Here is a 13,095-nt window from a genome sequence, read left to right as displayed (position 1 = left end):
ACTTACATCATACCTACATTACTTACATCATACTATCTGCTCTTTGTTGTTTATGATGAGAGAAAACACTCAGTGAGCGCTGACTGAACAAATCTCCAGTGTTTCAGCGATGACTATGATCTAATGATCTAAACGCCTCTGATTGGATGCTGTGTTCATAAACTCAACAGACTTGTGTGTGATTGGTTATAACCTGCAACACTGTAAAAACAAAGATTCATGGTGCAACACCGAGCAGATGTAAATTTAATGCTACAGTCAACACTTTTCATTTTATTCACTTCTGCAGTAATATATTTAGTTTAACTGCAGCAGCATTTTTGTCCATGTGTGTTGCCGTAGTTGGTGCAGATATTATGTAATTGATAGGCAACAATGAACTGAGACAAGCCATTATTTAAAGTGGGAATTTTGGTGACCATTGACTTTAATTGTGTAGAACAAGACACATTTCTCAAAATATCTTCTTTTATGTTCAAAAGAACAAAGACAGTCTTACAGATTTGAAATGTCATGAGGGTGAGTAAATGATAACATAATTATTATTTTCAAACTATCCTTCAGGGCATACATGAAATATAAATGCTAAGATGGAGCTATAGCTGCCAAAATTTCTTTAGCCTTTAGGGGGAGTATGTATCTCACTTTCCAGCTTTCCAGCAGACTTCTTTGACATGACAGCCTATTAGGACTTTTAATAAATTGCTTTGCTATAAAGCTAGTCTGGCTGCTAAATTCCTAAAATATGAGAGCTACATTAGCACAGAAGACACTCCAACGACTTCAGGCAAATATTGTAAGACGCTATCGAACATGTGAAAGAGTATGAGAATTATCCTTTAATGTTTTATAATCAGATTTGCTCTGGGATTGTTTTTAATGTCAATAACAGAACATTTTCTTATGCATTAAAATAAATCATGATTTCCCCCCCATAGCAATATTCTTTTTATCCTCTTTTGGTGACTGACAGCTGCCCTGAGGATCATCTGTAAAATGATCTGGGAAATATGTTGACATTAACCGAACAGTCAAACACAATTGAAAGCTTTAACCTTTTCAGTATGCCATATCCAACAGTTGAAACTCTGAAAGGCTTGCAGATGATTATCTTAGTGAATTATTAGAGGCCTTCCTCCTTTGGCGGTATTAACATAAAAGCATGCAAATTAAGTTCAATTTTAAAGTAACTTTTGAACATCAAGGACTTAGATCTCTTTAAAATAGTTCTGAATGCTTCACTTAAGCCTTGAGGCAGCATTCACAGCTGAGTTGTGTTATGGTTTTTCATTGTGATGGTCTGTGTGAGTGCAATCCAGTGTGAAAAGGTAATGTTTTGAAGAGTTTGTGATGGTATCTCACTGTCGGCATCTTTATTGTCAAAACAATATTGTATTTTTAAAATAAGTTTAATGTATGCTCACATCAGATGAAGACTCCAGGTAATATAGTAGCTGTTAATTTTTTAATAGCACACCATTTTAAGATCACATAACCATCCAAATGCTTTTCACTTTATCTATTAGTCTCCCTTTTACAGGGCTGGACTGGGACAAAAAAATCAGCCCTGCCATTTTTTGATCCAGGCAGCCCACTACCACTTTGATATATATATATATATATATATATATATATATATATATATATATATATATATATATATATATATATATATATATATATATATACACTAAACCAGTCAAAAAAAATTTGAACAGTAAGATTTTGAATGTTTATGTTTTTTAAATAATTCTCTTCTGCTCACCAAGCATGCATTTATTTGATCCAAAATACAGCAAAAGCTGTAATATTGTGAAATATTTTTACTATATAAAATGTCTGTTTTCTATTTGAATATATTTTAAAATGTAATTTATTCCTGCGATTTTCATAGCTGAATTTTTAGCATCATTAGTCCATTCACATGATCCTTCAGAAATCATTCAAATATTCTGATTTGTTGCTCAAAAAAAAAAAAAAAAAAACAGCTGAGTAGTTTTTTTTTCAGGTTTTTCAAGCATTTATCTGATAGTATATATATAAGAACACATTATAAATTAGTATAATAATAATATACATATTACATTATAAACATTTACATTTTTCAATATCAATATCTGGCAACACTGCATCAGATTGTTAAGCAATCAAAAAAGCCCATGGGCAGGTTATTGCCATAGAATGGTTACAGGATACAACATTCGCTTAGGGAAACACTAAAACTATCACGGTATTATCTGTCATTAATGTTATCAACGTTGTCAAAAACAGGAGCATTTAACACTAGTACACACAGATCGGTAGAACTTACAGAATAAAAATGAAATACGCAGAAACTAGCCAAAGTCTATGCTAAGTCATTAAGTATAGTGACATTTTTCACAAATAATGCTATAAACATTCATAACAGCATTATACAAAGTAATTTGTTGCAATAAACAACTGATAAAATTCTCCAACCTTAAATGTGCATTGTGTCATTTTTAGCGGCATCTAGCGACTGGGTTGCGAATTGCAACCAACAGCTCAGTCCCCCGCTCACCCCTCCCTTTAGAGAAGCTACGGTGGCTGACACAGGTAAAGATATCGTCTGTAAAGAACGCAATTATGCTCCACAAAACAACAGAAATCCCCAGGTTATAGTAAGTGCAGTGAATTGGACAGGATGTGTCCTTTCTCTCTGCATTGGGAGTGTGTTGCCACAGCTGTTTCGGGGAGGTCTGTAGGGAGTGAGAAGACTGGTCTGTGATAACTCACTTACAATCTCAAATCTTACGTATGATGTCATAGATCTGAATAAGGGTTTGGAGAGTTGCTGGTTTTCAGGATGTTTGTCTTTTGTTTATTGATATAAAGTCAGTCTGTCCTTGAGGACAAACTGACATAGTTAACAGATCCTATACCTGTGTGTGTGTGTGTGTGTGTGTGTGTGTGTGTGTGTGTGTGTGTGTGTGTGCACAGTCAGTGTCTCTCCAGCTGTGCAGGAAGTGGTAGCTCTCAGGTTGTCAATTCCACGAGTTTGAGTTTCCCATGTCACATTCCACTTATCCACACAGCTGTGTTTGAGAAAAACAATCGTGAACGGAAAAGACAAGCAGACTAATGAAGAGACAATAGTCCACCCTCCACAGTACCGCTTATACACACCCCCCATTGGTCTGTTCACAGGGGGGCCCCCTCAAGCACGGGGCCCAGTGCGACTGCACCACTTGCACCCCCCAAAGGACGGCCCTGTGCACACTCTTTTGACATTGTGTGTGGAAAGTTCATTAAAACCCCGTGTTGTATTAAGGTCCATGATTTTAGTAGGCATTAGGTAGTAAACAGACATAAGAACTTATTTCTGATTCGTGTATTTCAGCTGTTTTTGTAGTAGTCAGGGCCTGGCATTGTAAGAACATTTTTAGTGTGCGAAAGGTGTTGGCAAGATAATCGCTGCCGAGTACAGTTTGTCATTAAGACTAATTACATATGTGGGTTAACTGTTAGCGAACAAAAAAGAGCTTATTGTTTGAGAAAGTCATTTTTTTGATGTGTGCAAGTTTGAGTACACAAACCAGCTCTATTTGAGCATAAATGGGCTGGATAACAGTACGATTTGTTTTGTTCTGCATTCACAATGCAGGATGTGACAGCTAGGAATTTGAATATGAAGTGAGTGTGAGACTATTATACTAATTTCTTTGGATTAGCTTTGTTATGGATGAGCGAGTCGATTGTTTATGACAAGAAAAAGAGCTAACAGAGATTTCCAGAAAAATTAGACATCCATAGACTGTAACCCTGCAATTTTTGTGAAAAGAAATGTCTTTTTACTGGCTGAAGCACTGGTAATGTGTGCGTGCATCCAAAGCGAGCATGTTTTTCATCCGATGTTTATTTGTGTGCTCGTGTGTTAGCGTCTGTGATGGTTTCGGGTTGTTAGCTTGTGAATAGATTGTGGAGGAAGGAAAGTTGATTTCCTTGTCCTGTGTGGATCCAGAGAAACAGGATGTTTGTATGATGTCCTCAAGAATGCTCAGTGATATGATAAAAGGTGACACTCTTCTTCTGAGTGTGTCTGATGAGTCTACAATCTACTGTATGTAGCCAGGAAGCCCCCAGGATGTTTTTTGTTCTGTGTGTATGTTCTTTATCTCGCTTGAAGAATGTAATTTATGGTATAAACATACGTCATGAAGGCTTACCGTTACCGCCTTGTGTGCATTTGCATGAAAGGACTACTGTTGGCCCACCAGAATAAATAAATAAATTTTAAAATAGTCCAAATGACCATGCATAACTGAAGGAAATGTAAAATAACTGAAGGAAATTTAATGTTTAACCAAAAAATATACTGGCTTTTGTGCTATTATCCAACTATATTTTCTCTTTCCTTAATTTATGCAAATATTCCTTAAACTTTATAATGTTTTACCGCACATTACTAAAATGCATAACCATTGCATTTTCTGTTTGCAACATTAATTGAACGTCCATCAGTCAGTCAGTCGACAGACAGAAATATTAAACAAATATAATGCACTACTGGCAACAGACCTTTAAAACTTGAGACCTTTAAAACTTGATTACATTTTATTTCTCAGGTTTAACAGGAGCAATCCAACAAGAAACAACCTTGGTATATTTATCTGATCAATTACACAAGTTCATGTTCTGGAAAGCTGTTCAAGTACTTTATTGTCATTGTGAGCACAACGAAATTACTCTTGTGAATCCTCTCATTTAAACAAAGATGTGATGCAAATAAGAGATTAATTGCGCAGTGTAGAGAGATTCATTGATTATAACAGAATTTTCTCAGATCCTGATGAACTGAAAGGAGTGAATGTCCTCTCAAAATAGCAATGATTGACATAGTGATAATCATAACATTGGACTGGAGAAAATATGATGTCAAAATCTATCTATCTATGTATGTTGACTTGTTGCATGTAAATGACTGTACAGTGTCGTGTCAATTTAAAGAGGGTTTTAAGGTTTTGAAGTGGGTTGCTCTTAAAAAAGTTTGAAAAACTCTGCTATAGGTCATTATTTTTTAAATTGGCTTGCTTATACTACTGACACAAAAATTACAGTACATGCTCATACCTTTAAGGAGAAAAACAATATTGTTTTAATTAAAAAAGCCAAATTTAGGCTGAATATTTGAGGCAAAGATCTAAAATCTCAAAACTGAAATCAACTATAATGTAAACAAATATATATACAAACCATAAAATCAGTGCCTGTTGACACAGCTTACACATATACAGATATTTTTCCTCTGTTTTTAATTAGTGAATGCAAATGCCAAAAAGATGCCCATGCTGAATAGATCTTTTGCAGCACAGGTTAAGTTTCCAGATAAAGTGGCAAATCACGCTCTTTAGATCTTCTTAACTTACCTTGTTCATTATTTAATGGTGCAGTAACACCTGTTTCCCATCAAGCGCTTTATTTAGTAGAGCCTACATTTGCCATTACTGGATCTGTCAGGTCAAGAAGTACAGAGAAAAAAGGCAAAATTTAGCCTTCATCTTCTGTAGTCTGTAAAAAATATCTCCCCCTACCCCTAGAACCACCCCTGACTAAAGCTTGTCTAGAGAAACATATTTTCTTGTTGAGGTCATTACTCAACATTGTGTACTCAAAAGATGAGCCAAATTCATGGCTCATTTAACCTGTTCTAAATAGGATCTTAACATGGAAACTTGTGAATAAATTACCTTGAATGAGAGGGCTGGATGTGAAGAAGCATGGCAGCACTTGTGCACGCTTTTGGTGTCTGAAAGCTTCCCAAGTGGCCTCTGGAGTTTTAGAGAGCATTCCTGACTGAATCCTGTTTTAATAAATTGACCTCTCCTTTATATCCACAACTTATTATTGGAAATACTGTGAAGGTGGATGCCCTCAACAGAAAACTAATAAAGAGAGAGATCCCACGGACTCAACTAAAAGAAAAGAAAATATTTTTAAAGTTCATATGTGGGGCAAATCTTAAAAGACACAGAAACAATTTCTGATGTGTATAATTAACTACAGCACAGATTCATGGAGTCACTTTGCAAAGAAAATTGTATTTGAGTAAAAAAAAAGGTAAGTTTATGGGGTTACTTTATAATGAGAGTGGGGGGAAAACTGCAAGTGAAGCAGACTGAACACACTGTGGCAAACTTATTGTTCAGTTGAATCCATGTTAACATTGAAACAATTGCCATATTGGGGCCTAGAAAAATACACAAAGATAGGACATATAAACAGTTTGAATTCAAAAACGTTTTCATTTCAAAAAGTACGGCAGAGTATAAAATAATTCTGTAGCTCAGCATGTTTTTCTTCTTTTGTTTGCAGACATACTATTTGTCTGGAGGAATTATTTATTTTTAAAGGGGTACATGTTATAAAGAATCATATTTCCTTCCTTTTGAGTTCTTGATATACTGTACATACTGAATTGTTTGAAATTTTGAATTTGATCCCCAGTCCAAAAGGATAATTTATTGGAACTAAAGTGCAAAACGACTCATTCAGAACTTCTGCAACTATCTGTCCCATAGATATTAGATATATTTCAGCCTGAATTGTTTCATGAATCACTCACAGTGTGACACACTTGATGTATGGGGCAGTGAAAAGTAGGCTGTGCATTTTAGCCTATGTAAAATGAGCACTGAAGATTTTAATTCTAACCTAGTAAAGAGAGAGAAATGGTCAGAGTTTTAGCTTAAAACTTGTAGGTATCACAGTTTAATGACATTTTAAATGTTTGTATGTCAATTAAATAATAAGCATATTGAAACATATTTTATAAAAGTATACAATTTATTTACACTTTTGTTTTTATGTCATAGCTTAATAAGACTGTTGAGATAGATAGATTCAAACTTGTGCCTCTGTCAACACAGTCTGACTTTTATAATAACATTTTTGAAAAACTGTCTGAAAATATGTCTGAAATCTGAAGTGTAAATATGTTACAGACAAACAAAGAATGACAAACTCAATGACAGTTATAACCAGGAAGTCAGGTCTAGTGGAATGAGACTCTGGTCTCTAGGAATGTACTTGCTTACTTGATTAAAATTTACAGAAACTTCTGTAATCTCTAGAATGTGCTTTAGCATTTTAATGCTTGACAGATCTGGTGAAACTTCTCCGGTAAATATTATACTGAACAAGATCAGCTTGTAGAAACTGAAAGGACAAAACAAAGCATAAACACTGTTTTTTTGTTTTTTTTTTGGGGGGGGGGGCTGTTTTTAGTGAGCTTATGCTCTGCATGCCCCATTGCAGTAATGCAGAACCACAGGTGCACTAACACTTACCCTGTCAGTTCCACCCTTTGCATTTGTAGAGATCTTATAATAGCTTGTCTTTGAGCTATGTGACATCTTGTGTAAACCTGCATGCAATTGACCTTAATTTTGTGTTAAACAGCAAGAATGTGGCACCTGTGTGGATTTAACAAGGTGTTTAAGACTGCGTTGATTTTGAGGACATTCCTTCAGCATGGTAATAATTTTTCACTGACATGGCACAGAAGCTGCACGTCTTCATGCATGAATACTGTCTTACATGCTTTGCTTTGTTGTCAAGCTTGATTAAGATGTGTAGTGACATAATGCTTTTAGTGCTCTGTACTGTTTTTGACCTGCATGATGGAGGACTTTGGACATGCCTTTATCCTGACTGACACCATCTGTGGACAGTATGGGCTCCCAGATGGGAGAAAATGTTTGTGTTCATCACCCTGTAAAAACACATGCTGATTGCACATCCAGATCATCGTTAGACATTTTTTTTTTACCATAGTTTTATCTTATATTCATGGATCACTTTCATAATCAGATTGAACATTTGAGCAAGAGAAATGTTGTGCAAGAATAATTTGTCATACATGATGTTTGTTTACGAATGATGCGCGGATAGATTGATTCCGGAGGGGAATTTTTGACATGATAATTCTATGCCAAAGACCTGGAATGAGCCTAGAAGATGTTGTAAGTGAGGTGAGCGTGATTATCCTTTTATATGTAGTGTTGAAAGCCTCCTCCTTCCTTTTAGTAAATGTAGTTTTCAGTGTTGTTGACTGAGGCACAGAATATTTAACTAGTGGAGTCTTGTACAAGTGACGCAAGTGTCAGTGGCTGGTCAAACACAAGACAACAGAACAAAGGAAACGGACGAGGACAACAAAAATGTAACGTAATACAGTGTCCTCTATGACCCCTCACACCTCCCCCTGCATTTTTAATGAGCAGATAGCTGATAGTCCCACACCCCGGAATGTTCCGGGACCGAGTGCTTGACTGTTGCACTAGGATTCCAGTGCGCTGAGTTTCCAGCCTTTTGTTTTGAATGGTGAAATATTCATGCAGGAGAATAAAGGAGTGATTAGACGCTGTATGAGCTCATAAAGTGGGGCCTTGTGGCTAAGCCTTTTTTATGTATGTTTATTTAGTGTATCTGGCTTATCCCTACAGTACGTTGTTTGATTGATGCCATTTGATGGTGTTGTGTGTTGTACGCAGTTCTCTGAAACAGGATCATTTTGTAACCAGTGAGTCCAGTGCATCATTACAACACTAACGTTCAGAATCTGCCTGAGCTCTTGTGTAAAGCTTTCTGTACTTTAATAATAATATAACAGTACAGATTAAAAAAAGAAGAAAAAAAAATAAGTCCCAAGTACATGATAAATGTTATCATTCAGCCACTTCCATAACATGGGAAAAATACTATGGAACTCAGTGGCTACCAACAACTGTTTGGTTAGCAACATTCTTCAAAATTCTACTTTTGTGTTCAACAGAAAAAATACATTTCATACAGGTTTGGAACAAAATGAGGGTCAGTAAATCTTGACAAAATAAACATTTTTGAACTATCCCTAATGACAATAAAGGTAGTCAAAATTAGGGCTGTCAAATGATTAATAACATTCAAAATAAAAGTTTGTGTTTACATAATATATGCGTGTGTTTATTTATATTTATTTACATAAAAAGATACACAGTACACACAGACATATATTAAACATTTATTTTGTTTTATTTTAATGCAACTAATCATGGTTAATCATTTGATAGCCCTAGTCTAAATGTAAAATAATATTAATAAAAAAAATAATAATACTAAACTGTGCAGGTCCACATCAATCATAAAACAACCAGAAGTGTTGATGACTCATCCTGCACTACACAGATTTTTGTCCAATCAAAAGATGTCTAGAATGGGATTGACATGGTGAAGGTTTGAGGTTATTGACATCACACCTTCACTTCCTCTCCATCGTTCTGTCTACCCTTTATTGGTGTGAATGCCATAACTGAGTAGCCATGTGTTCTTAGTTTAGTTTAGTCAGTTTGGTGAGGTTAATTTGCCCTGAGTTATTATTGCACTGTTAGGGTTTCTCAGCAAATAGATTCTTAGAAGAGGAATAAGAGAACGTGTGTGCACGTCTGTCCTTACCTCTGTTATTACCACACCACTGTGGCGATGTTAGAGGAAGTTAACTGTATCAGAGATAAACCCAGCACACATTTCCCCACTCCATTTCATCTATCCCTCCATCCTTCTTCACCTCTCTGTGGTGGTTTCTCTGCGAAGTATATATATGTGTGTGTGTGCGTTATTGCTTAAGGCTGTTTGTGTGTGTGTGGTTGTCACTGGCCGTGTGTGGGTTGTGGTGTTGTCCTGGACTGGCTTGATGGTGGCTCTTGTGGTAAATAAGCCCTTCAGTATATATACACACACACTTCCTCAGCAGCTGGGACAAAACAGGAAGTGGTGTTTACCCTGCCATGGCCTCCCTTGCTTGTGACACACACAACATAAATTAGATAAACTTATGCATTAGATAAAAGTATGCATTCTCTGTCAACTAGCTGACTATTAAAAACATGATTTGAATGTGTGTGTGTTTTATGATATATAATAATATTTATTAATTTAAGTAATGTTTATGAATAAAACTAAATAAAATTAGTTTCATACTCTCATACTCATTTAAACTGATAAATTTTTATGTCACATTTATACTAAGTAGTAAGGGTGTCAAAACATTCCGGTGTTGACAATAATCATGATATTTATATATATATATATATATATAATTTTAATACTACCTATATGATAATATCACAAATAATTCAACGCCAATAACAAGTCAGCATTCCAAAATAATTGTTGGCAGTTTTGCATCTTAAGGAGCTGTTCGTACAAAGACGTTTTTGCATTTTACTGTGCTGCTTTTCCATTGTTTTTCTTTGTAAACATGCATTACATGATGTGCTTGACCTTTTCATTGCTTTTTATTGCCAGTGTGAATTATTTTGGTCATTATAATCATGTTGTGCTTGGGTTCTCAACTCTGGCCCTCGAGGTCCACTTTCCTGCAGAGTTAAGCTCCAGCCCTAATCAGACACATCTGAACAAGCGAATCAGTGAACTCAGGATCACTAGAAAGTTACAGACTGGCGAGTTTGATCGAGGTTGGAGCTAAATTTGAGAAGCCCTGATATAGTGACAATCTGACATGTGACAATCGAACCGATGAACAAACTTATTTTGTTGTTTGTGAGTGAGAGAGAGTGTAGAGAGAGAGATCTGTTCTGACTGGCTGTGTTTTTTGATTATGTCACGTCACACAACATTTTTACATGAGTGTAGACAGATTAATTGCTCACATTAGTACTGGACTATAAAGTTACATGAAATGCCCATCCCTTATACACATGACCTCTCACTTACTTTCACATGTAGGATCGCTAACAACAACCAATCTTCCTTGAGCTTCCTGTATATGTTCACAGCACAGTAATTTGCCTGGGGCAGTCCTTCATCATTTAACCGCTCAAACACTGCCTGAGGCATCTCCTCCCTGTTTATTCACCCTTAGACGTTCATGTGGGCTTCTCCAGTGCAGTTAAACTGCTGGCAACCCACCGCCCAAGGAAATAACAGTCTGTAAATCTTATTAAAGCATGAAGAAATATTTTGGATTACCTGAGTAGCCTGGAAACCAAAACCACATAGCCTTCAGTACGTGGAAAACCAAGCTGATTGTTTGAATGCCAGAAACCAACAACTTGATTACATCAATTGTCAAGGTTCTAGATTAACCCAAGATTTTGTTGTTCCCACAACCCATGTTTCCATCACGTCAAAGATTTTGGACTGAAAGTAGCAGCAATGATGTCAATATCTCACCATATCTCATAGCCTACCTGTATGACAGCATGTGCCTTCAACCCAAACAACAGAGAGAAGACTCTTTATCTACATAAAGTCACGGTCCTATCTGGAATCATAGAGGTCTGTCTGTCGCTGTCTTGTATGTTTCATTGTTGATTTACTCTAAACATTTCATAAGCACAGACCCAAGGAATGTGATAGATGACTATTCCCTACCTTTAGAGTTAAAATGACTAGTTGAGGATTAAAACTTGCTGTAAATACACAAATAAAAATACAAAACAATATTTATAATTAAAATAAGCCCTGTCTTGCAGTCTGAGCAATCAATGTTTAATTAGTTAATTTCCAATTCTCAAACAACAAAATCAGAATATGTGGATATACTGTAGTATGTCCAAGTCCAAGACCTCTAAACAAACAAAAGTCCCCGAGGCAAAATTATATTTGGTTTTATTTTTGACATGTGGCCTCAAAATGCCTACCCCTTAAAGCTGCAGTAGGTAACTTTTGTAAAAATACATTTTTTACATATTTGTTAAACCTGTCATTATGTCCTGAGTCCTGACAGTAGAATATGAGACAGATAATCTCTGAAAAAATCAATCTCCTCTGGCTCCTCCCAGTGGTCCTATTGCCATTTGCAGAAAGTCATGCGCTCCCGGTAAAAAACAACCAATCAGAGCTGCGGTCTGTAACTTTGTTTGTGTTCAAAATGTAGAAACATGTATATAATAAGCGAGTACACCATGAATCCATTTTCCAAACCGTGTTTTTAGCTTGTCCTGAATCACCAGGGTGCACCTATAATAAGTGTTTATATTCGGACTATTTTAGATTGCTTCGGGGGTACCGCAGCGGAGTAACCCAGTACCTTTGTGATTCTTCATAGACATAAACAGAGAGAAGTAGTTCCGGCTACGATGTTCTTCCGCAAGCCGCAAGCAGTTTATTAACCGCTAGAGTGTCAAAAGTTACCTACCGCAGCTTTAAGTAAAACAAAACCACTGTTTAGACCATTGTGATGACTGGAATCTTGATGTCTATAGACTACCATCATTTTCAGAATTTCATACTTTTCTGCAACTCCAGAGACAGGTCCCAACAAGATTACCTTTTTTTCCATAAAGAACAATAGTCAATTTTAATGCAGAAAAAAAAGGATTCTGAGATATCATTGAAGTAATTGTCTACCAGTATCTTTTATTTGTGGATGCTGTGTGCATTTTATGGAGTAAGAACTTCTCTTCATCTTCAGGACACAATTGGCAACATAAGACTCCCTTTCTTTCCTTCTCCACACTGTATTTCTTCATCACCCAGTATTTTATCTTTTTTCATCACTTCTTTCATAAACCCATCTAACCCTTTCACCCTCCTTGTCCTGTTCTGAGCACATTGAACAGGTCAAACTGTCAGCAACGCCACAAAAACCACAGGAAGAGGACGTTCATTAGAAAAAACACTGACTGAAAGGTCTGACTGAAAGTACTACTACGGCAACATAGAAAAACACAAAAGGATTATTTTATTTATTTCAATATATATTTCTAGCTAGAATCAAAAAATGTAATTATTCAGATTTTAAGAAGTACAGTGTGTATGTCATAGCAATAAAGGATTTAGGGGGTGTACTGTAAATAAGGATGATCTGCTTCTCTTGGAAACCAGTTTGAAACCAAACATTATTTTTGTGTTTCACTTTCAAAGTGCCAATGGAAATTAAAAAATCCGGCTTTAAGTAAATATCAGAGTTCACTGCAAATGTTTCTTGTCTTGCAACAAAACTATAGTGTGTTGTAAAACTTTATTCTTTTATTCCCTCACTGTCTTTTGATTAGGCAGTGAGTGAAGTTCTCAGGTGCTGCTGACTCACTGCATGTATTTTGGTCATCTTCAATAGTGGGAAATCCTTTG

The sequence above is a fragment of the Carassius auratus genome, chromosome 45 (assembly GCF_003368295.1).
Source record: "Carassius auratus strain Wakin chromosome 45, ASM336829v1, whole genome shotgun sequence".
In the NCBI taxonomy this organism is placed as follows: Eukaryota; Metazoa; Chordata; class Actinopteri; order Cypriniformes; family Cyprinidae; genus Carassius; species Carassius auratus.
Note: the sequence above shows the minus strand (reverse complement) of the source record.